Source organism: Leptonychotes weddellii, chromosome X, assembly GCF_054177405.1.
Source record: "Leptonychotes weddellii isolate Sample4059 chromosome X, ASM5417740v2, whole genome shotgun sequence".
Lineage (NCBI taxonomy): Eukaryota > Metazoa > Chordata > Mammalia > Carnivora > Phocidae > Leptonychotes > Leptonychotes weddellii.
This window is the reverse complement of record NC_138385.1, coordinates 102,512,131-102,539,026: the sequence shown is the minus strand read 5'-3', so window position 1 is coordinate 102,539,026 and position 26,896 is coordinate 102,512,131. Positions and strand designations below refer to the sequence as shown.

Below are 26,896 nucleotides of genomic sequence, written 5' to 3'. Positions count from 1 at the left end.
CACTGTGGCTATGGATACTGTCACCCCAAGTCCAGGTGGGTAAGGCTGGTAGAAGTTTTTCAAATCATTGCCTCTGAACATCAAATTCATGGTTTGAAGATTGCCCACCAGCCCCACTTACCTACTTAATGAGCATGAATTGATTACCGAGTGTATGCTAGACTTTGTCCCTGATTCTACAGAAACCAGTATTTCTGCTGTTCTCTTACACATTAATAATTAACATGGAAATACATACTTCGTTTATTTGGATATCATCTTGAAAAAGGATTGGGTGAGCTCCTGAGTCCAGTTCCGTATTAGGTTACAATTGTGTAAATCAATCACAATCTAGACCTGCCATGTTCAGACACCACAGTGAACACTTGGATTTAATTGTCAAGGTTTCTGAAACTCTCCAAATGATAGGTTCCACATTGCTTAAGCAAAATGCATTTTAAAATTCTATTTTGCCATACATATCCAAATTGTGAAATATGGTAACTGCATACACTTTCAATTAACTTACCACTTACCGGGTGAATATAAGATGAAATAAATGGAAGCTGATTATTTCAATATGTATTTTTCAATGTGAGTGTAACTCTGGCATTTAGACCAGGGTAACAGACAATTAAATACCCAACCATGACTACTGCATACACTTAAACGTGAAAATTAACTCGCACAAGATAGCTTCAAACACTGATTGCATCATCTGTAAATGACTGTAATCCAACTGCATAAATATTGATGAACTTCTCAAGTTTGGAGTTGCTACTATTGAATTTTAGTACATTCCATTTGCATTTCTAAAATGGAAATTCCTCTCTGGATCTTGGGAAAATGCCATTATTAAAGTGGCCCAAACAGGTCACATGCAATAATGTAGGTGAAAGAAAGAGCAGATGTGTGAATAGAATGATGCTAAATGCATTTAGCTCAGGCTGTCTGTTTAGTATGCCTGAAAAGTCTGTCTTTTGACAGAACCCACAAACATTGCCAGAGACAATTATCTCGTTCAAGCACACTCTCAGCAATCAGAATTAACTTTCGGTTATATTAAAAATTGAACGTGCAATCCACTTACTATGTATTTCAGAACAGCTCCTAAGAAAGTTGATCCTGAGTGATGGGTGATTTTGTCAAAAATTCAGGGAGTCTGAAGAGCTTAGACCATTATCAGCATGATACCTACGTCAGAACAAACAAGATGTTATTTTCATAGGCCACAAGGTATCTGAAAAAGGTAGTTTTCCTTTCACTTGACTTTTGAAGCACCCATCAGGGGCTGTGAAGGGTTTTGTTTGGTTGGTTCGGGCAAATATTTGATGAAGTGTGCATTTCATGTATAGATGTATTCTGAAGCTGGAGAGCTAACACTCAGGCATTGCCTTAAAGTGCTTGTTTGTTTGTTTGTTTGTTTGTTTTGGCTCTAGAGGTGGGTGCATGCCAAATGGGTTTCGACATTCGTTCTGCACATTTGGGACAATTTCCATGTATGGCCATTTTTCTAGGCAGAGTTACTCAGGGACAGGAAAAGGGTAACAGAACTCTTTGTTTTTTCTGTGACAAAAGGGTTCAGATATTCTTAATACTTTTTTTTAAGTGGACCTCCCATGGGCATCCATGGATGTATATAGACATGCACAGAGCCCTAAGCAGAAAGTACTTCTCACTCCTATCTTCACCCTTTGCGTCTTGAAGCTGTTCTGCATTGTAGACAGACTCGAGCATAAATTAAACATTACAATCTCAGATTGAATTAATTCAGCCAAATGGACATACATGGTTCAGTGGGCGGCCAATGTGGCACCATCTCCCACCCAGACATCCAACCCAGACTCACTGGTAAGAGGCAATTGGGTGGGACGGGAAAGAATGTTACCCATTGAAAGATGTAATAGAAGAAAGTCATAGCATTTTAATAAAATGCTTCACTCTGGGAGAAGGAATGTTGTACCTGACGCCCTGTGGATACCAGGAGGAGCCCTGTGTCCACAAACATGCTGGTTGGGAAGGATACCATTTGATTGTGGAAGGTCTGATGACAATTTTGGAGAAAGTCTTGGGTGGGTTTCTGGGGTGGGGTATTGACAACACCAGACCTCCTGCTGATCTTTGTGGAGCTCCAACAGTACTATGGGACATCAGTGTGGAATTTAACAAGCTGGTGTCACCCAGCCCATATTCATACCATCCCCACAGGTCCCTTAGTAGGCATTCTCTGACCCCAGGAAGGAGCAAACTGATAACGCCGGGCAGCTACTTTTCGAGTAACCCTCAATCAGCCAGGGCTGGAGTTGCTATGAAATGTCCCAGCTTCGAGGTGGCTGGGTGGCTCAGTAGGTTAAGCGTCTGACTCTTAATTTCAGCTCAGGTCCTGATCTCAGGGTCGTGAGATAGAACCCTGTGTGGGGCTCTGTGGTCAGTGTGGAGCCTGCTTAAGATTCTCTCTCCCTCTCCCTCTGCCCTATCACACCTCCTTGCTCGTGTGCGCATGCTCTATCTTAAAAAAAAAAAAAAGGCCCAGCTTCTTGGCCCCTTCGTTGGACAACTTTGAGACCTGTTCTACAGTCCCTTAGAGGATTGAGCCCCTGTTCTCCACAGGGATGCTCACTTGTTAACACAGGCTTTATTGACTTTTCTCTCTTCCCTGTCTCCCAAATCCACATCCTCCTGGGGAAGAACCACCTCCCAAGCACATGATATATGTCCTAATCCTTGCCTGGGAGTGTGGGTTTGCTTTTGCAGGAGTCAAAATTAAAACGGTTCCTGTGATTGAGAAGCAGGACCCTCAGCTGAACCAGTGAACATATCCGGTGAGTGCTAGTACTATTATCGAGTAACTTTCAAATTAATCCTCAGCTGAAAACCACATTTGAAGGAGTCTCAGGTTGTTATCCACTAAACTGGTGATTCTACACAATAAAGTAGACTTTTGGTCCTGAATTTTAAGAGATTCGATTCAAGCGTCTGTATTATCATTTAACACCCTCCCCCATACACATACACAGTATCCACTGCTTTGCTCCGTCAAACAGCCGTGGTGTTATCTACTGTCCGGTTGAAACATTAATTGTATCATGTTCTGATTCTGTGGACCAAGCAAGTGAGATCAATAATTTTCTATCTGGGCTTCAAAGATGTGACTTTGGACTGCAGTTCCTAAAAGTTGACTGTGCTTATATAGTTCATCAAGAAAATACTCAAATCCTCTGTGATTCTGCTTCCCTGGGCCAATTCAGCTCTTGGCAGGCTTTGGGGGAAATGGCCCAACAGCTCTTGGCATCTACGATTCGGCGGCCTGCACCGAGGGAAGGATGCTGCTCATTTTTCTAACCCTGAACTGCAGGATCTAGACAGTCATTGTTTAGGATTTCCCTTGGATCTTTATCTAAAGCTATTGATAAAATGAGATTTAAAAATATTTTAAAAGTCAATAGCAATAGTCAAAGCTAAAAATTTTTTTTAATCCTTGAACATTTGAGAGCAGAAGGAAAAATCTGCCTCTCAGACCCAATTTCATGCAGAGCATAGCAGGAGACTTGTGTGACTATGACATGACTCCAGATGTAGACTGGTAAAACCATTTTCTGGGTGTAGGTAATTAGGGAACACCCTGCATGCAGCAGTCAAGGCCATCAGGAAAGGGATGACACACAAATTGGGCCACTGTTCTACAAAGTCTGGGTTTTAACATCACACTGAACTTTCCTTAATTAAGAAAAAAATTACATTATATTTTAATTGTCTCTTTGCTTCTAGTTTTAACTTGTAAAGCCCCTAGTGCACTGGAGTTAATCAGTGCATAGATATTTTTGAATGTAAGAATGCATCGTGTATGTGTCTTTCATTCCACTTTGTATCTTTTTACTAATCCCCAATTACTCTGTTGTACATACACTTTCTTTAACTTAGTCCTAGTGATAAAACAGAAAAGAGCTTCCCCCCGTTTTCCTAACAGCAACACAACTAAAGCAACGAGAAGCACCAAGCACTCAAAATGGTGAACGTGCTCTTTGTGCTTTGTTGGAGGGAGTATTTAAGGAGGCATCGCCGTATACAGACTTATATGTAAAGAACACAGTGTGGAAACTGATGGATTTATTTCAACAATTCCAATACTGTCTCATCCGCCCGATTTCTTCCATTGTGAGCTAAATAAACGCATTTGGGAATAACACTCGGTATCCCAGACAATCCCCGCTTCAAGACTTGAAACTGAACTTTTACTTAGTAGAGTGATGTTAAAGGTGATGAGGGTAAAGGTTTGTGAGTGAAAAAAAAAATCTAACTATGAATGCCAAGTACTGTTGTGGACAGAAGTTGGATGATAATATGAGGAATAATTGGGATGTTTCCCTCAAGCATTTACACTGACATTGTGTATGTCCTTACTAACCTATAACTGGTACTTTGTAATTTTCCGTCAAGAATTTCCCACATTTCCACCTTGCATGATTGCTTTAATTTCTGTGATTAAGTACCCAGGACACTTCACTAAAACAGCATTCTTGTCTAGGGGAAGTCCCGTGACACAGCACTCAAAACATAAAGTGATAAACCGACCTTCCTTATCTTTCTAGTGTATTTGACCAGAAAATGGTTGACCTAAAACTAATCTTATCTATTATTTATCATTCTGTGGTTGCCATGAGATTGCCTCATTCCCAGGTCTCAAATGTTGTTGTAAAAATTGTTTGTTTCTTCTGGTACTTCTTTTTCCATCCTAATGCCTTCTTATAACAATCAATTTTACATAAAAGAAATGGTAACTTAAGTGATTTTTAAAATGAAGAATTGGATCTCTTCTAATGCGTTTTGTGACCAAGAATCTTAGGTTAATGCTTAATAACTTTTACTGTCAAGACGTTCTTTTTCATCTCAAACCTAACCTTCCCTTGTTGGCACTTAAATCCATTTATTCGTGTTCTGTGAAGATGAAGAAGAGTTGACCAGAGTTCTCCCCATAATAACCCTTCATTTGCTTGATGACAATTAATGAGTCAGCCTTCTGAGGCAATGTCTCCAACCTTCTTTGCCTTCCCTCAATCCCACTTATACTGTTGCTCACATAGGTTGTCCTAGACCCACGCGGAGACGTTACAAAAGTAGGGGGTGAACTGCCTTTGAACATGTCCTTGTCCGGGTTCCTCTCCCTTCTCTGGAAATGGTACCTCAGAGAGGTTGGCCCATCTGTTCAAGCCCAAATTGTACGAGTGCTTGCTCTGCTGGTTATAGTAGACTGACTGAAGGTCATATGGCCAATTCAGGTTGGACATTCATTGGATTAATGAAGAGACTGAAATTTGGAGTTGATATTCAGAGGCAGGCAGTTTTGGTCCCTGGGATGTGTTTGTAGCTAATCCCTGGGCGATGTGCCATCCTCTTCAGTTGTCCTTGTGTCTGGGCTTTGGGGTGTTTTTCCAACTATTTTAGTCAGTCAGTGGGAAACTTAACCCATATTCACATTCCCATTTAGGGCTTCAGGCAGCAAAAATTAACATCCGCTTCTTGAAATCCAAAGTATCTTAGAGGTGTCTGAGCGGCATAGTCAGTTGAGCACCTGACTCTTGGTTTCAGCTCAGGTCTGATCTCAGGGTCCTGATATTGCACTCGGCAGGGAGTCTGCTTGAGTTTCTTTCTCCCTTTCCCTCTATCCCTACCCTCTGGTCTCTCTCTCTAAAATAAATTAATTAATTTAAAAAATTATCCTAATACATGTTTCAATGACCCACGTCTCAAAGAAAAAATATTCAGCCTAGGGTTCTTATGGGGAGATTGGGTGAGCACAAAACATAGCTCTCTTGTTATTCTGGAGGAAGAGATGGTGCTCTCCGGATCACTACTGTTGACTGACCATCAGAGGTGGCATGAATGACACTAAATAACTTCTTTACACCTGGGTCTCTCCTATTTGCTGAGGTGTTTGCAGGAAGAGATAGGGGTTTATGAACTTTGGTTTTGCAGGTTCCCAGCAGATGTTCCCTGAATGAAAGCTTTAACAAGTATAAATACATGAGTCCTGCCCTTTGCAAAGATAAGGGAATTCCAAGCACTTTGACTGAAAACCCCATAACCGAAAGAAGAAATAGCCTAGTGTGTGCAGCATGAAAAATATTTACAGTGGAAATCTAATATCTCTTGAGAGCCTACAGTAAGTAACGAGGTATGCTAGATGGTTTTCGGACGTTACAACATTAGTAACGAGAAGAAAACTACAAGTACAACAAAAACAGATAAGCCTTCTGGACATGTTTGTATGCAGAGGGGAGAGGGAAAGGTTAGGTCAAGAATAATCGTGGGGAGGTAGCTGTGGTCTTTATATCTCTCTCTCCTACTGCTTCTCTCACGTTCTGCTTTATCGTTATTATTGTTTTAGCGTTCCTCACAGTCTACCGGGACATAATTTGTACTTACTCATCAGTTGGTGTTTTGTGTCTCTGCATCCCACATGACTCACAAGGCCCAGGATCATGTCTGTGTTGTTCCCTCTTGCATCCACAGATCCAGAACGGTGCCCGGCATATGGTAGGACCCAATAGTTCTCATTGAATGTGTTATGTCGATGGTTCCAGTGCAGAACGAGTAAGGATTCTGTCCGGGAGCTTTGTCTCCTCACAGACTGCTGCAAGGAAGGAGTGAGATTCGGGTCATGGATGAAATCACTGAGCTGGTACATTAGGCATGTCAGTCTGTGTAATTTCTTGCAATCCTTCAGCAGCTTCAGCAAATTCCCCTTGTTCTCTCCTAGGAGAAAGGGGTTGAGCAACTGGGGAGAAGTAAGAGAAAAACTCCCCTGGTACCATTGCCTCGTCCGCCCAATCCCCTTGGAAAAAAACAAAATAGATTCACCTTTAGGGCCACTGCAAAGACCTAGACTAGCTGGATCCCTCCAGTGCTCAGAACATTTCCCCATCTGCTTGGGCATATCTGATCATCTGTCACACAAGGACTATTGTTTGGGGAGGTTTAGGTAGACGCCACAGGAAATAATAGCCTTCAATTTAAAAATGTCACCATGAGACAACACCTTTTTGCACATGTTGTCTTTAAGTTGTAATCAGATCAATCACAAATAATAAAAAGGACACCTGCTGCTTTGAACCCCAGCAGAAAATAAAGATACAAGGAAGGTCCACTTTTGGAGCTGGGGGTGGGGGATAATGCTTCCAAAGCTCTTGAAGTGAAGCTTGTGGATCGACTACACAGTGACGCATGGGACTGTGTACTCAACGGAGATGTCCACTTAGATTAACATTTGTTAGATTGACGTGCATACAGGTACCAACATCTGAAATTATTGGTGAAAATACGTTTCTTTTTTTAAATAACTGATTCCTATTGGAAACTTTATTCTCCAAGGGATGGCTAATTGTAGTGTCTTTATTCTTCAAGGCAATAATGTTTAGGACTTGCCTTGCCTTGATCACACAAAGGTCACAGTTCCTAAGTTTTTGCTGATGAAGATATAACTCAGAAGAATGAGTTGGCAGAGAATGAGTTGGAATTACTATCAAGGGTGATGGATATTTAAAAAATAAAATTATTCAACATAACATTTCCACTCAGGCAAAATGCATTCCCTGTAAAGAAAACAGAAAGGGGTATATGAATGTAAAAATATTTTAGAAACGGATAAAGATGATGTCATGTTAGCTGATCCTGCATTAGTCATTATGTCACAGTAGATGTAAATCAAACCCTTATCTTGCACACACTTCAACTGAAGCCACAGGGATGTGCCAATTATTTCTTATTAAAACTGGAGAAAAAATTAAAAATTTATTTCTGCATTTTGGGTAGCTAATGCTGAAGTAGGAAGAGAAAGGGTGGATCCAAGTTCGAAGAACAGTCAAATCACTCTCTGGGGAAGGAAATGTTGGGGATACTGAGACACAAATGCAGCTGAACCCACTTGGGGTTAGTGAGTATTTTGGAAGGAAGGCAAAGCCACCTAGAAGCTAAGAGTTTCATCTGTGCAGTTGCAGATCTGTGTTCAAATCCTGGCGGGGCTACATTGGGGAATGTTGAGTGAGTATTGTCTGATATCCTTAAGCTCCAGTCTTCTCATTTTTTTAAAAGATTTTATTTATTTATTTGAGAGAGAGCATGAGAACACAAGCAGGGGGACAATCAGGCAGAAGTAGAGGGAGAAGCAGACTCCCTGCTAAGCAAGGAGCCCCATGCGGGACTCGATCCCAGGGCCCTGGGATCATGACCTGAGCTGAGCCACCCATGGCTGAGCCACCCATGCACCCGAGGCTTCTCATTTTTAAAATGTATATTTAAAAGGCGTTCAGGGGCACCTCAGGTGTCCAACTCTTGGTTTCAGTTCAGGTCATGATCTCAGGGTCGTGAGATCAATCTCCACTTTGGGCACCACGCTATCCTAGTGGGATAAGTAGTGGGACCTACTTAAGGTTCTCTCTCTGCGTCTGCCTCTGCCCGCCACGTTCTAAATGAATGAATGAAGGAATGGCATTCCTTCATAGGATGTTGTGTGTTAAATGTAATAATGAATGTGAAGCCCTCAGTAGAATTGTGGACACACCCTAACTCAGGAGATCGAATCTCTAATGCCAGGAGGCATGACTCCAGATAACAGAACTGAGGGAGGTTTTGGTGAACCAGAACGTGAACACTCCTTCAAGAGGGAGCCGCTAGCCATCAGCTCCAACCGCTGACCTCCAGGCCACATATGTCCAGATATTGCCACATCTTTAAATGACCTTCCAAGAGCAGCTATAGCAAATTTGGGCTATTAATGTGATTTTTTTTTTTTTTTTTTTGGTAATGCTTGCAAGTGATTTTTTTTTTTTTTACAAACCTTGTGCTCGGCAAGTGAACACCTCTGAGGGCTGTGAATATCTATCTGACCACCAGCTCAGGACCTCTATTAAAAAGTATTTTCTCTTACGATCAGTGTTAGTCTGCCAGCCTACTATGATGATGGATATTGTTATGATTATTTTGCCTTTCTTCTGGTAGCAAAAATCTCTCTCTTTGGAGGTACAGAAACTGTAAGAGAGAGAACATAACACATACTGTCATAGAAAGTTAAATGTAGAAAATCAGTTAATAAAATCAGTATATACAATTAAATTTAAGATATCAATGTTTTATAAATGTACTATGACAGAAGGGGATTTTCTTTCCATTTTATTTTATTTTTTTAAGATTTTATGTTTTATTTGAGAGACTGAGACAGAGATAGTGAGAGAGAACACAGGGGGAGGAGAGGGAGAAGCAGACTTCCCGCTGAGCAAGGAGCCCAATGAAGGACTCGATCCCAGGACCCAGGGATTATGACCTGAGCGGAAGGCAGGTGCTTAACCGACTGAGCCACCCAGGCGCCCCTTCTTTCCATTTTAAACACAACTATGTTGTGTGTTCTCTGAAGAGCTTCGCTTCATGGTATTCCCATCCGAAATGGATTTCAGAGTGATGTGGGTAATGCCCCGAGAGAGTTTGATATGTTATTATTCATGAATGTCATCATCATCATCATTACATGTAATCAGACAGCTAACCTACTTACGTATGTCAAGTCTCAAAACCTGCTTTAAATATTTCACATTTCCTCAAGGTTAATGAACTTGACACCAAGTATGCAAATTAAAAGTTGTTAGGCATTTGAAGAACTGAAAAAAGATGTTACATCCAAGGAGGCTTGCTGCTGTAAGGGAATAAAAGCTTCCATAGGGCAGTTGTCACGTGCCTCCTATAAAATATGGTGCTGTTGTTAAGAAAATTAAGTTACTAATTTATTTTATTTTATTAATTTTCTTTTAAGTAGGCTCCATGCCCAGCATGGTGGAGCCGAATGTGGGGCTTGATCTCACGACACTTAGATCAAGACCTGAGCTGAGATCAAGAGTCCCACACTTAACGGACTGAGCCACCCAAACACCACAAGGCATGCGATCCTTATACTCACCCTATAATAGGCCAGTGATACTTTGTGCTCATTTTTCCGAAGAGGAAACTGAAGTATGTAGAACTTCAGGAATTCATAGGTAGGAAGTGGGCGAATTGGAGTTTCCACCCAAGGAGTCAAGGGTCAGGGTCAATGCCCTTAACTGTCTTCATAAATTGGTTTTCTGGAGCTTGTCCTAGTAGTGTGTCACCGACTCTTCAAGCATAGTAGTGGAAGTTGTAAGATGCAGACAGATATTCACACCACAATGTGACTTCCATAAATGATATAGTAATTCCTCTCGCGTATTTATGTGCATATTCTATGTCTTGGTAGATACTCGGTACACTCCTAACTGTAGGCTTTGTCTTCCACATCTCTCACCTTTACTCGATTTTTATTTCCTTTTTTCCTGGCAGGAGAATTTCTTCAGCATGACTGTTCAGTTTTCCGTGGTATCTTTCTCTTTCTATGTCTGCTTGTTTTTATTTGTTTATGAACTCATTATTTTAGATCCAGACAGCCAATGTGGATTCCTAATTAAAAGTTTTGAGAAAAATTCGTATAACTTGTGAATTTTTTCTCCTCTATTGTCCATTATTTTCACTGGGGTAGGAATTATGGGCTCCAGATATGAGACTCAGGCTTATTCCTGTGGCTGGCACGGGCCGTGTAAATGAAACGCACTCCTTTTTTCCTTGCTTGCAAGAGGTGATGTCTTGAACCCTACTTGTGGCAACCTGTGGGTAACTCAGGTGGCTGTAGAGGGCCAGGAAGACTTTCCTTTTCATTCATAATGCTCTGAGTGAGGGAAACACCATGGTGATCCTCCCCTGTTTATGTGCTAACAGGTGTCTTCTGGGCTTCGGTAGGCATGAGAAGGTCCAGGATCTATCCAGACTGGCATGTGGCCTGTGTGGTTCCTTGGGGCTCTAGCAGAGAATGGAGACTGTGCAAAAGAATCAGAGAAGTCAATCTGCTGCCCTTGTACCCAACCTTCAAGGATATATTATCTTTCTTCTAATTCACTAGCTTCTGGCTTTTGCATGGAAGCACAGATAATAAACCCCCAGCACCCACCACGTGTGTTCTCTCCCTGGAGACCTCAGAAACATCCACACTCTAGGACCACACACTCTCCATACTTTTCCAACATGCTCCTTGGGCATGGTGTTACTATAGGGGCAGAGATGGGAAAGGCTGTGGTCAGTACCTTCCTTCCCTAACCCTAGGTAAACACTTTCAAGTGGCCACATTGTCCAAATCATATTCTAGGAAATTAATATCACATCTCCCATATTTCTGCATCTATCACATGCTGGTCATTTTCAGCACATGAACCCTCCCATTCTGCACACAACAGTTTGGTTATGCTTGGGATGGATTTGTACAAATATGAAACTGCATCAAAGAGCATAGAACTTTATACATTTGCATACGTGTTTCCAAATGGTTTCTTAAAAAGTTGTACTGATTTATAGGACCACGAATATTGTCCAGTTCCTGGAACCTTTAACCTCACCTGTTACAGCATATAATTTCATTGATTTAAAAAAAAAAAAAAAAGAATTGCAGATGGGGCCTTTTCCTCTCTTACTTTGTAAAATACCATCTAGTTCCTCATAAAGTTTGTTGGATCCTTATAATAAAAAAGTTTAAAGTGCAGAAAATGCATGAGCAACTCTCTTCAGCCAAAGACGTCCCTTTTTATCCTTCATTTGCTTCCCGATCTTTAAAGATTTTGCCTCCGATGGGCTCCTCCAGGTTCTATTTTCTCCTGCAGATTTCTAGATTCCTTAGGGTATGATCATTCCTCCCACTACAGAGCCCACAGGCAGTTGATTTCTCCCAGGATCTGGCCCCTTCCCCAGTTCCTCTCAGAAGCCTGCCATCGCTGCTAGTTTTGAGGCTTAGTTTTGGCAAAAAGTGACCATTTCATTTTTTGCATAATTTCATAATGAATTAGAAGAGCGATATTTTGCTGTAGGAGGTTGGCGGCAGCAGCTGAGTTTATGGCTAAAAGGGCTTTAATACAACCTTGAGACATGGGATGAATTTCTGACACTGCATTTGAGTGTTCTGATCGTATTTGTGATCATCATGGTGTTGAGCGGGAAAACCTAACCCTGTGATCTGTGCTGACCGGTAAAAATGTGTTCTCTTTGGAAATATTGAACCATCTCTGTTTCTGATTTAAATTATGTCTGTATCTATCTTAGTCCCCAGGCCACTAAGTTTCAGTGTGAATTTTGTTTCCAAGAGTCCTCGTGGCACGAGGCAGCACCTGCTCTTCATATGAATGTGTTTATCCAGTATACTTGCGTAAGATTCTGCTGTCAGACCCCCAGACTTCTGTAGCATCATTTTCTTTGGTCTGTGGCATTTCCTTTCTCTCGTGCTTTTCCTGAAATATCACATGTGTGCGTTTTTCACGGTGACACAGCTAACCCAACTCATACAACAGAGACAAGATAGAGATGGAGAGACTAACCGAATTACACAATGGTTATACAGTGGTCCTCTGGAACCCATTCGGCAAGATAGGCTTCCTTCTCTGTTAGAACGTACCAATTTGACATAGCTGCTCCAAGAAATCTAGAGCTCTTTGCCCTACTCCTATAACATTGCCGTTGGCCTGGAATACAGATACAAATATTTATAAACGCGTCCCGTCACATTTCCCTACATGGTTCGCGTCACCCAAAATCTCACTAGAAAATGTAGATTTTACTTGCAGAGTCCCAGATGGTTTACCAATAACAGCCATCTTCTGAGCCAAGTTCTCCAAACTGGCATAGAAACCATCTATGTGATATTTTTAATCCTAAAGCAAGCCAGATAGATGACTGTGGCCCTCCTCCCCAGCATTAGTAACACGATCGGTGCATCTCAGTTGGATGGGCATACATCGGGAAATTTTCAGAAGCATGCATTTTACTATCTATTGTTTATACTCTAAGGGAAAGGGTAAGTAAACATTTTACCTGAAGTGCTCTTTGTATTCTTTTTTTTTTTTTTTAAAGATTTTATTTATTTATTTGAGACAGAGAGAATGAGAGAGAGAGAGCATGAGAGGGAGGAGGGTCAGAGGGAGAAGCAGACTCCCTGCCAAGCAGGGAGCCCAATGCGGGACTCTATCCCGGGACTCCAGGATCATGAACTGAGCCGAAGGCAGTCGCTTAACCGAATGAGCCACCCAGGCGCCCGCTCTTTGTATTCTTGCGACAGAAATCCCAAGAGACAGCTTTGAGATCTAGATATATATGTTGAGCACAGGAGCTTCTTTGTGTTTCAGAAATCCTGGCAGGAAATGAGCCTCTTGGTCGTGCTGCTCTCTCAAATGCAGGGAGGTATTTGGAGAGGATGAAATGCCATGCTTTGGTTTCAACTAGTCTACCTTTACCAAGGGGTTTCTCAACCTGACACTGTTCATGGGGGGGCCTCAATAATTCTTGTTGGGGTAGGGAGGGGCATTATAATGTGTTGACCAGCATCCATAGCTTCTAATGACTGCATGCCATTAGCACCTGCTCCCTCTTGTGACAAACCACAATGTCCTCAGAATTTGCTAGTTGTCCCCCAGGGTGGGTGGGGATAGAGTAACATCACCCCTGACTGAGTCCCACAGCTTTAATATATGCTTCTTCAAGAATCACATCATAAGCTACTCCTTGGGACTTTAATTATTTTCTTCTTACCTGTCTAGAACTTTGGTATCCAATATGGTAGCCACCAGCCATTTCTATCTAAATGGATAGAAATAATTACAGTAATTACTGTAATTAATAATTAATTACAGTTAATTACAGTTAAAATCAGCCCCCTAGCCACATGACTACATTACAGAATATTTCCTTCATTACAGTGAGTTATATTGGACCGTGGTGTTCTAGAGCAAACATTCTCAGTGGGAGATCTCTCATCTGGGAGGAAAACAAAGATTCTGGGGAGCAACGAATCTTACTCTTGGTATTTATCCAGCACAGATATACACAGAGTACCTAAGCATATGAAAGTTCAGTGCTTAGACAGCATAGATGCGGTTTTATTATTTGGATTTTGAAGTGCTAGACTCAAGAATGCAAAATAGCAGCTTTAAGATAACTGTGATGAAGACGCTCTTCTTACTCATTCGTATATTTATAAAGGCTTTCAAATAATTTAAGGTAACTGAACATGTGACTTTCATTGAAAAGCAAGCAACCGATTCATTGAAATTTTGCAGAAGAATAGTTTGAGATGTTAGAATCTCCTCTGTCTGCACCATTATTATACAAAGGGACCCTGTTTGAAAACGTTAGATGTATTTTGTATTATAACTACTGATTTACTATGTTAACATTTTAAATTCAGTAAGAAAAGAATGTTCTAAATAAAATGGTGCTTTGATGATGAATTAATTCATTCAATTTAAACAAAAAAGAAAGTACCCAGCTCTTTGAATAGAAAGGCTATTGTAATGGGCATGCATAATTATTTGCCCACCTGAACTTGACACCTGAAACCCTTCATGGGCTTGGGAAACTGTTAGTTATTAGGTTTAAGGGAAGACTGAGCTCTGCTATTTGCTTTCAAAGCAGCGAGCTCATATCCTGGCCTGATCAACCACAGACCCATGACCTAATATTAGCCGCTTGGATGTGCCCACCCAGGGATTTATATCTAGAGCAGTCGACACTAAGTTGTTGGGCAGTTTACAATTTTGGTCAGCTACATAATTTTTTTTAAATAAATATTTCTTTTTATGTTCCCCAATATCGATAACTGTATTTTGTGTCCAAGATTCTTGTCTAAGTATTTTCCAGGACATGATTCTCTGGTAGGAGTTTTACTTTTTTATTATATTTGTATTTTAAAAGTTCCTTGGGGCGCCTGGGTGGCTCAGTGGGTTAAGCATCTGCCTTCGGCTCAGGTCATGATCCCAGGGTCCTGGGATCGAGTCCCGCATCGGGCTTCTTGCTCAGAGGGGGTCTGCTTCTCGCTCTCCCTCTATGCTCGCGTGTGCTCGCTCTCTCTCTCTCAAGTAAATGAATAAAATCGTTTAAAAAAAAATGTTTTAAGTAAACTCTATTCCCAACGTGGGGCTTGAACTCATAACCCCAAAGTCAAGAGTCTTATGCTCTGCCGGCTGAGCCAGCCAGGTGCCCTTCTGGTATGAGTGTTCTAACGCTTTTGCTTTGGAGCACCATGCTTTCCTGAACTCTGCGCTGCAAGTTGTTGCCAAGACAGCCTCTCTGAATTCTGTGTGTGTCTTCTCAGCTAGACTGCCCTCCTCTCTTTTTATAGCCCAGAAGGTTCCTCTGGGCACAGAGTTACGGCATCACCTTGTTATTTTCTTCTATCAGTGATCACATTTCTGTCCTGACCGTTGTGCAATATCTGAATGTAATTGTTTCATACATTTTGTCCAATTTTCTGGTTGTTTATTGTTTATTCCTTTTTTGATCTAAGGGAGGAATCACACCCATCCTCATATATATTGTGATGTAAAGATATAATCAATATCAGTATTGATATGTCTGAGTGCCATGCCACATTTTTTCCTGTGTTACCTAAGATAGCCATAGCAGTAACTCCGTAAGTCTCACTCTGTTCCTTTTCTACTTACAGAATTTTAGAATATGGAAAAAAATCTTCCTTAACTCATCGGTGCACTTATCGGATGTCCTTAGGGCACTTTTATGTGTACAGAATATGTGCCATTAAAATGTGGTTAATTATCTAGGTGACATAACTTTATCTCACGAATTTGTGGACTGATCATTTCACAATTAAATTTATAAATTTTACCCCATTTTTTTAGAATACCAGCTCTTGGGGCGCCTGGGTGGCTCAGTTGGTTGGGCGACTGCCTTCGGCTCAGGTCATGATCCTGGAGTCCCGGGATCAAGTTCTGCATTGGGCTCCCTGCTCGGCAGGGAGTCTGCTTCTCCCTCTCACCCTCCTCCCCCTCGTGCTCTCTGTCTCTCATTCTCTCTGTCTCAAATAAATAAATAAAATCTTTAAAAAAAAAATAAAAAGATTTAGAATACCAGCTCTTGAAGGATTTTTTCTAGGTGTAATTTTGAGAAGAGGATAATTTCATATTGTTCATAGATAAAAATAAAAAAATACTGAAAGTTCAACTGGATAAGGTTTATGCCTCAGAAAACATTTCTCGGGTTATAGTATTGTCATTGAAAGAATCCCACAGATAGCCACTGGACTGTCAACAAGTACTCTGGGGCACCTGGGTGGCTCAGTCAGTTAAGCGTCTGCCTCTGGCTCAGGTCGTGATCCCAGGATCCTGGGATCGAGTCCTGCATTGGGCTCCCTGGTAAGTGGGGAGCCTGCTTCTCCCTCTCCCTCTGCAGCCCCCCATGCTCTCTCTCTGTCTATGTCCAATAAATAAACACAATCTTTTTAAGAAAATGCTTTGTATGGTTTTCCATGTATGCAGAGTACCATACAGCGATCTCACACAGGTCACAAAGATCACTTTTAAACATTTTACCTCTTCTATAACACCATAACCAATCCTTGGTGGCATGGAAGAGATAGAAGACACACACATTTATTACATACTATGTAGGAACGTGAATAAAAGTTTCTATGTCTTAAATGGTTCGCTTGCTGAATTTTCAGGCTTTATGATTGGCGTGTTCTCATTACTTTACATCTCCTCTGTTTGCTTATTAACTGGAATCAAGCCATATTCATGTTGTCCTCAGACCTATCAAAGTGCTCCATCTCCCAATGTGGCATCTTAGAGCAGTGACTGGGCTCTTTTACTTCTGATCACGGTTCTTGACATTTGTTATTCTTATTCCGTAGCCATAGTCCGACATCATAAAGCAGTGGGTTATCCCGAGGGAATAGACAGAGTGAGCTGTTCATCAAGATTTGATCCCAGGGGCGCCTGGGTGGCTCAGTCGTTAAGCATCTGCCTTCAGCTCGGGTCATGGTCCCAGGGTCCTGGGATCGAGCCCCGCATGGGGCTCCCTGCTCTGCGGGGAGTCTGCTTCTCCCTCTCCCACTCCCCCTGCTTGTGTTCCTTCTCTCTATTTGTCTTTCTCTGTCAAATAAATAAATAAAATCTTAAAAAAGAAAAAAAAGATTTGATCCCAAACGTACCTGAACTATCTCCTTAAATGACTTTTAAAACCTACTTGAAGTTTGGGGCCATAAAACATATTTATTTTTGATTCAGTTCAAAATAAGAAAGCCTATAGAAAATGGAAAGATGACCACAGCTGTTTTTCAAATCCTAAAACTTTAGATTACCCTATAAATTTTAGATTCAATGAAAAGATGAGAAAATAAGTTACCAAAACCAGTCTCAGGTCTAGAATTGGCTTTTGAAATACCTGCCTAAGAAAATAGTGTGGATGTAATCGTTACTTCTTTTGCATGGGCATGCTGCTCTTTTGGATAGATTCCTCTTTTGAAATGCATGGAAGTCTTTCTGAGACAGACAGGGTATAGCTGAAAGAGCTGCATCTAAAACTTAACTGTTTGGTGACTTGGACACAGGGTGGTGCCAGCTAAATTTCATTTTGGACCATTAGACTGAGGGTAAGGGAGAGCCCTCCCCTTGTGATCACACTAAGTTTTAGCATGGAGGTCGCATCAGGTTGCCCTTTCAGGATTAGAGGGAAGAAAACTGCAATCATAGACTACAAGTCTTGAGAATAAGAATGGACAACAGAGGAGGGGAACAAAGGCTCAGACACCACGTATTAGGAGATCCTGTGGATCCAATACCCAAAACGTATAGGCTCCAATGGAGACCGATGGCTAGGCTTTCTGGGAATTCCCCTGTGCATTGACAATTACCATACTGTGCTGTCCCTTTTCATAAACCTGAGACCCAACCACTACCTGCATTGATAGGTTGGCTCTTGGGCCACATGAGCATCCTCACCCCCAGTCATACTTTCTGCGGACTTGTCTCGATATCAGAGCTGGCACAGAACAGGAAGTTTCCATCCTTGACGGGTCCCATCATTCTTTAGTCTAAGAGAATAGAGAAAATAAAGGTTGAGAAAATATTCTAAGATCGTGAAAATTACGTGAACGAAATGATTTCCTAACTTCGCAGCTGGCAATAATTGTAGAGTCACTCAACTGCTTGTCCAGCCAACAGAATTTTCTGTATTTCCCTCAATTACATTAGTTGTTTGAAGTATCAGGGCTTCATAAAAATACAGTTTACGTTTAGACACTTGGATCAGAAGGAAAGAGAGCGAAAATGGGGTAACCTGTGAAAACGTTTCTTAAGGATTGGGAAGCATTCGTCTTAGGCTAGCAAGATAGACATTAGAGCACTATTTCTTAACTGGAGGCTACTTTCTCTGCAGAGGACATCTGTCAATGTAGGGAGACATATGTGGTTGTGATATTGGAGAAGGGTGCCTCTGGCATCTGGTAGGTGGTTTCCAGGGATGGAGCTAAACATTCACACAATGCACAGGACAGCCGTGACTGACCACAAGGATTATGCAATTGACAAACTGTCAATAATGCCAAGGTTGGGTAAAACACTACATTAGGCAATTCAGTGGCAAGATAATGAAGCTAGAAATTACCTTCAGTTTCCTTCTGGTAGATCAGTACTTTCTAACTTCCTGCATTTGCAAAGGTGTAGAATTCACCAACATTCCCGTCTAGAAAATCATGGCTTGTAATTGTAGGTGCCCACTTCAGCCAAATCTGGACAGCAAAGGTGAGTTCATTTAAGTATTCCTAATATTTAATCCAGATGCTTTCCACACTCACTCCTCTTCCCATCATTTATTAATTGAAGTGACTTTTGCAATCTGTACCTTCTCTGTTCCAAGCTTTCTTAAAAGGCCTTTTCTTCTAAGAGAATCTTACATATATTTTTAATCCTTGGCACCCTGAGTTAAAAAATATCCCATTAATTTCCAGTTGAAAGATGAGCATTTGTTACATCCACTTGTTTTCTTCTGAACACGCCCTAGCTCATGCTATGTGTTCCTCAGGAAAATGTTGGCTTCTTCACTGGTCCAAATGGCATCCAAGTCTGTGTCTTCTTGAGAATTCCATGAGAGTTCAAACCTCTTCTTCCCCCTGATCTCCCCAACATTTTGTTTTCTACTGTAGGTCATTCACGTGTCCTGTTTTGCACCTTAGACCATTATCTGTTACACATTGCGTTGCTCCTCAGTTAGACTCTATGTACCTTTTTTACCTTTCTTTTCTAACGGTGACTAGGTTTCTGCCATGTGTCAGTCATGGAGCTTTGAGAAAAGGCAACCCAGATGGTAATCTTCTGCATCTCCCACAGGAACCTCGTTCAACATCAGGACATAGTAGGTGTGTTCATCAAGGCACGCTTGTGGGCAGGTGACGGGTCCTCTTTCGCCAATGTTTTACTCTATTCTATATATTATATGACATAGGTGTAATACACGTGTAGATCATGTATGTTTAGACTATATGTATAGCATATATGCGTATGTATAAGATATATGTATGCCACGTATCTTTATAAATACACCTATTATGTGTGTTTATGTGTATATGTTACATATACACATGATATATATGTGTGTGTAATAGATATATGGCATACATACAGCTCTGTGGGTGTATGATATATATATATGCATTCCTGTTATATACATATTTGAAGACAGGAATCACAATACAACTTATGGGAGGAGGAAACCTCGAACCTGTAAGCTCTCAGAAATAGCAGAGCAGGTACTTTAGTTCATGAACCTGGCCTGCATTCAGGGGCATGTGATGTTTTACCTTCCCTTCCGTCTTCATCTCTTCTTCTCTTTTCTCTGTGTGGATGTCTCTGTTTCTTCATTCTTACAGCTCACACGTGTCTGCCCAGATTCCACCTACGTCGTAGTGACTCTGACCAAGCCACTGGTGTCCTAGGTGAGCTAACTTCCTTGATGTTGTCCGCTTCTGTTGACTTGGCATTTGTAGCAGGATGAGTGGAACTAATGCAGGCTGATGGTGTGGTAAAGGAGTATATTGAAGAGACACTGAACAGCTTGCATAATCACCAGGAAAAGTGGAGAAACATGCTTAGAATGCGGGTGGGAATAACAGGAATCCCTGGGAGATAGGTCCCTGCAGACGGGGGCACTGACAGAGTCTGAGAAGGACACCGCTGTCTTCAGCACAGAGTGTGGATGATGTAGCTATACCTCCATCCAAGAAGCACGGACACAAGAACTCCATAGCGAGCAAGAATTTTCTCTGACATTCCTGATTTGGGATCCCTGTTGTGAAACTCAACATCCTCATGGTAGATGTCTGGTCACATACTCAGTCAAACTCTGTCTGAGAGGTAGAGGAAAGAACCACACATTCTTTTGTTTTCTATGGTAAGAGGTAGACTCTGCTACCATGACAGCAAGCATGGTGGGGTTATCTCAATATAGGAAAGGGGTTTTGTGCCAAGTGATTCCATTTGGCCCACCCAGATAATTCAAGGTAATCTCACAATATCCAGGCCATCTGGAATTCCATGTGCAACTTTCATTTCCCTCTGCCAGGTAATGTAACAAATTCATGGTTTTTGCAATTCGGATGTGGACATCTACCAACCACAGTGACTTGACTTATCAATGATATTTTGGTTTTATGAAATGGTATTCTGTATAAAGAGACTTAGAGTAAGAAGCATGGTCTTACATGCTGACTTCACTATTTATTAGGCATGATCGGGTCAATGAATAACCTTCTCAATTAAATCTTAAATCAATTATGAGGATCGTACCACACACTCCAATGTTGTTTTTCTAATCTTTAGCTAAGTGGTGTCTGCAAAAGGGATTTTGTGTGGCAGTTCTGCATGATGTAGGAACCAGATCAATCTTGCTTTGAATCATGACTGTCCCTCTTCCTAATTAAGGTTAATAAGTTCCTGGGCCTATCAATCTCCATTTTCTCATCTGTATAATGGTTACCTCCTCACAGGACAGTTGTGGGAAGTGAGTGAGGCAGCTGAAATGGAGATTCTGTCACTCTTGGTTCATAGTGAATATAACACCAGAAAATACCTATGTGTATTTAGACCACGATTTCTCAAATATTGCACTATAATCTTTGAGCCTGGGTAATTTTTGGGGGGGGGTGGGCGGGGAGAGAGGGCTTTCCTATGCATTGTAAGATGTTTAGCAGCATCCCTGGGTCTTCACATTAGGCCTATAGCCTCCTCCCCCCTCAGCTGTAAGAAACAACTGATCTCCACACATTGCCAAATGTGGTCTGTGGGGGAGATTGCCACCCACTTCTGAAAATCCCTTCTCTAGACAAATAATGTGTTGGATAACCATATGTTCTTTATAATATTTAATTGTAAGTTATACATTTAACTCATATATAAAAAAATAAGTGCTCATATATTTGCATGCTGTCTTACAAGTAGATAATATGTAATATGGGCAACCTCCTCCAAGCATGGAGAGAAAAGAATAAATGTGACCTTTTTCTTTTTTTTTTTTTTTTTAACTTTGAGGTTGGCGGCAGACAAATACCTGATTTATTCAAGGCCAAAGAGCCTATGCTTAACATCCCATTTAGTTTGGGATATCCTTCCCTTTATAACTTATCTACATTCCTTTTGAGGAATTACCACAACATTCTTATCAGTTTAACTTAATCAACTGTGTACATTCCTATTTTGTTAGAATACAAATCCAAAATAACAAGTGAATGGGGAAAGCTTCTTTTTCACTAAAACCTATTACTTTTGCCCTCATAAAAGAGGCTCAAGCTGTGCCTGCCTAAATGCAAACCGTACAGGAAAGCGAAAACATGCTCAACATTTTAATTATAGGCTTCTTGGGGAGTGGGGTGACAATGACCCCACCTTTCCACCTTGACCTTAAGGAATATATAAATTAAACACTCCAACAGGTGAGAAAGCAACAGCATAGGGAGCTCCTCAATTAAATTTCAAAAAGTTATATGGATTATTGATTAGGTTCACAGTATGAAACAGTTCAGAAAGATCACCTCCAGTCGGCCTAGTAAATGGGAAAATTTTGCCAACTGTGAGATGGACATTGAAATCATCACTTTCTGACTGTCCATTTACATTGATCATGAAAGTCTTTCCCCATAACTTGGTGTCCAATGGATTAAAAGGCAGAGGTGAGAATGTAGACTCCACTGAACTTTATGACACAATTCTCAGAATTAAGAAATAGCCAGTTGCCTAGATGATATCCAGACATTGGCTGGGAGCCTAGGACACATCACACATTAAAGTTGGGTGGTTTCTAATGCAGAAGGATGGAGAGCTTCCAGAAAATACTAGACCCTTCTTTTTTATCCAGATGTTCATTTGAAGAGTAGACCAGGATCATAGGGCAATATGAAATGGATGAAGCTGAACAGGGACTTTCAAGGATATCCAACCGAGAAGATATAAGGTGACCCAACAGGTGTGTGTGGGCACTGAGAGACAAGACAATAAGCTTCTCAACTGGTAAGGGTCTCAGTGATCAAGTCATAATCCAGGGAAGTTACACTGTCTCAAGGGAATGTGATCAAGTGTCTCCCAGAAAAAGGTCATGTTCTAGGAGAAAAGAGTTTGGACCCTGGAAAGGTTACCAACAGTGGACATAAGCCCAGCAGGATGTGAAGAAATCACGTGTAAGAACAAGGGCATCTTGGGGGTCATCTGGGCTCAGGAATAAGGGTTCTGGTTTTGAGCCTTGGATCACAAGATCCGAGCTAGAGTTGCATCCAGAATTCAGGGAAACTCTCATTTCATCTTCAAGATGGCGTTTGGCAAACTGCCAGAATTTTGTCTTGGGCGTTGTCTGGGGGCATCAAAGTTGCAGTATGGACAGGATGAACTAGACTTGCATTTAGATCTCAACCCAGAGACTCAAAAACCAGTCTGCTAAAAACGCGAGGCTGCTAATGGCTCAGCATTTACCAAAGGTCTGCTGTTACCTTCAGATGAAGGAAACGTCACTTTCCCACCTAATCCTTATGTGAATTTATTTTCCAAAACAGACATAGCCTTGGGTAAGATTTTATTTTTAGTATCATCTAGACTCGAGATAAAGCATCCTCTGCATAGGAATATAAAAATAGAGAAATCCAATATCAGTGTGGGATTTTTTTGTCAGTTAAATTATTAGTATTATTCTCATCTCTCAAATAGGAAAGTCAAAAACTGTAAATAGGCCAGAGTCACTGAACCACAAAATGCATTCTGAATGAAAATAATCTTAATTATCTTGCCAGGGGAAAGTAAAAATAATTAGTATATGGGTGTTTGTCAGGTATCATCTATAAGGGGTCTTTAGACCGGCCTAATAATAACAGTGTTGAAAATTAGAAATGAAGAAGTTCATTTGATAGTCAACAGAGGAGGAGAGCAGTGAAGAATCCATTAGCTTGGAACAAAAGAAGATAAATGCACGTTGTCCCTACTGCATTTACGTGGTAGGCTAACCCTTCATTTTGTCCACTGAAGATGATTTCCTGGCCAACAGCTCCAAGCTTCAAACTAGCAGCTGTGGCCTTCAAAGAAGAAACACACATGCTCCAAATCTCCAGCTTCTCCTAATGGATAAATCACAACGAGGGCTACCAGCAGCCAACAGGAAGTCAAAAGGCAATGCAAAGAGGCAGCTTCCGGGGGAGAAATGGAATTAGGTCAGATTTGCCATCCACCTGACCCTTGGCAAAGTTTGGGTTAGCAGATTCTTGGAGGAAGAAGCTAGTGACAGAAGGGACTTTAGTCTCTGTAGGGTCATCCTTGCTCACTGCCATGGTGGCAGGGAGTGTTCTCACTGGTGTCATTTCTGAAGGTCAAGGCTTGATCAAGTTTTTATAGAAAGGCAGCTTTTTGAAACCTATGTAGATGTACATCAGGGCAACAGCCTTCTTGGGCACTGGAAAGGCAAGCAGGTCTGAAGCAGGACTCTAGAAGGCAGAGAGGCAGTCAAGATCATCCCAAGGTCATAGCTATCTTGTGTCAGCACAGCCTGAGTCAGAGATGCCCATTCTTCCTGAGGCCGTGGCCCTGTAGTGCCTCAGTAGCTGCTTTGGGATACCTCTACGGTAAAAGAAAGACTGAACAGTTTGGGCCCACACAACTTAAGGAGAAAGTACCGGGGCGCCTGGCTGGCTCACTCAGAGCACGTGACTCTTGATCTTGGGGTCATGAGTTCAAGCCCCATGTTGGATGTAGAGATTAATTACTTACTTACATACATAAAGAATGTATATACTAACGTTGTACTCAACATTAAATATATATATATATGAAAATTTTAAAAACACATATTTTTACTTTCTTCTAAGATGACCACATCTATTTAGTAATGTGTATGCCTGTGAGTCACTGCAAAACTTCACAAACTTTGGAATCAGTTTGAACTCACCCAACCTGTTCCACTTGGATTTTTCATAGCCCCAGACTCAGCTTTGTAGGAAGATAGCATGATTTAATGTTGCAGCTCAGAACACCTGCCCGCCGATTGTTTGCTGACATCTGACAGAAGTCAAGTGTTTCTGCGTTACCCTCAAAAATTTAAAATATCTTATGATTCCTCTATAGGTCATAGAGCCTCTGTTGACATGACCACTGAACTCTGTCACTGCAGCATGAAAGTCCCATAAACAGTACATAAACCAGTGGGTGTGGCCACGTCCTAATAAAATCTTATTTGTAAATTTGCTCATGTTTTGTTAAGACAGGCGGGCTATGTGACTGATTTGGCACATAGGCCATAGTTTGCCCACCTTTGTGCAAACACTTTCTATCTTGTGTAGTTTGTGATTGTCTCAAAGGTGTGCACTGCCATGAATCCTCATTGTTTCATATAATTCCTATAAAAATCCCAGTGTTATAGTATCTGCAGAAAATTCTAGAGGAAGGATTTGGGCCTAGAGATGGACTTGCTAAAGGTCGAATGGTTAGCCATGCCACGTGGCTAATACCTAGGTTCAAACCAATTCCAGGAAATTGGCAAAGCCCCAGGTCTTTCCAGTCCACCATATTGAAACCGAGTCCGGACCTAGGTTCCCAGTCACTTGCTCTTAAACTTTGTTGAGTACATTAGCTTCTCTGGGATACTTTCATGATTTAGACAGAGCTAGTCATTTTCTCTTACCCTTCCGGGCACCTTCCAGCTACGAAAAGATCACTAGTGTGAAAAATTCTGGAAAAGCAAGGGATATCGAAGTTGTAAGGTTCTTGCTCTAAAGAATGGCATCTTCATTCCTTTTTTCTAACCCACACCGGTTTTTGCACACAGCTGTCCATGCTCAACAAGTTTTGCAAACAGTTTGTCTAAGGATTGTTCAGTGTTGTTATTATTCACATCTCAATGTCTCTTCTTCCTCCACAGCGCTGAAGTTTATTGATTCCTTGTCATTTCTAAATTCTTCATGTTTTGACTACCACAAATTCTTCTCTAGGGTCCATTTACTCCTCTGATCATAGTTTGGCTTACAGGGACCAAGTAAGCTATCTTCCTTCGGTTAGAGAAAACAATTTTCTATTTCAGAAAATATTCCATTTCTTTTAGTCTGTTCTCAGAATACTTTTTTTTCTTAATTGCTCAGAATCCTAACAGCATACAACTGAGAGGAAATACCACAGATTGCCAATTCCATAATAAGAAAGTAAAAAAAAAAAAAAATTCACACATAAATCCAATTAACATTTTGGTTTGTAACTTCACTAAAAGATTGGGGAGATTACTACAATACTTTTTTTTTAATAATACTCTTCATAATATATATAAAATGAATATAGTTATAAGCATAAACCAGATATAATTAGAGAGGTTTTCCTTCTAATTAGATATTTAAAATTTTGTTTGCAAATGCCTTCACTTCTCACATTTATTAATAGCAACTGTTGGATTCACATCCTTTCCCCATTCTTTTTAGAACTCCTATGTAAATACAAAGAAGTGAATGTTAGTGTATAGTGGAGTGATATAAGCATTTGGAGCTCCCCCCAAAAGAAAAGAAGAATAAAAATGAGAAGGAGGAAGAACAGAAGAAGAAAAAAGAAGATGGGAAATGCAACGGTAAATAAATAACCACACTGATTCTGTCTGATTCCCATTGCCCTCAATTTATTACAAATGCTGAGATTTTTTGAAAATGGTGTAGATATAGGCCAGTGCCAATGTTCACTGCTAAATTAAAATCTTCCCTTGGTCAGATTTCCATCGCACAAGGAATGCTAAGCAGCCCGGTGTTGGGTATGATAACTGAAGGGTGATGGATGGCTCTGGACACCATCAGTCCTTAGCACCCATACCCGCCGCCCCTTTTGTCGAATGAACTTGTGTAAATCAAAGGCTACTCAGAAATGAAACACCCTTTGAATTTATATCTTTGTGTGGGGATCGAAATGCATAGAATAGTGGAATGTACCTTGATGCTCATGCCACCCATTGTTATAGTAATTTGGATCAACAAATCTAAAAAAAACAAACAAACAAACAAAAAGAAGAAGTTTTCATTCACTTTACCCTCTGAGATTGTGCCAATAATAGAATAGATTAATATGAATGATAAATCAGAAAATGGGTTTGGGGTTTGAGAGTAAGTTTATAAATGGCAGTCTTGGAGGTAAATATTTTATCTTCACAAATGAACATTTGTTGTTGACCAGCCTTTCTGGAAATTTGAGGGATCGAAAAAATGGAAGATATACATTTCTACATCATGCAGAAGAGTGATCAGTTGGATATGTATATTCGTTCCACACACTTGTACGCAATGTGTACTGCGTGTAATGCAGAATTAAGAAAGAATTAGAGTAGTAAATACAAAAAGAACATTATTGCGATCTTCTTCTTAGGAAAATGGGGGTTGGATTTGTGAAAATTTCTAAACATACAAAATGAATGAGAACATGGTATTATGAAGTCCCATTGCGGAATAAGAAAGCTGCATGTATTGTTGCTCATCACACCATTCCTCCCTATGTCTGTGCTTCTTGCCATATGACTTTGGAGTTTTTTTCCACTAGAGACAAAG

The 26,896-nt window shown here is 40.9% G+C and overlaps 1 pseudogene; it reads right to left on the bottom strand.

Moving 5' to 3' along the window:
- Window positions 1–23,662, bottom strand: part of LOC102744909 (trifunctional enzyme subunit beta, mitochondrial-like) — a 41,312-nt pseudogene extending 17,650 nt beyond the window's left edge.
- Between the last annotated feature and the right edge of the window lie 3,234 nt (window positions 23,663–26,896).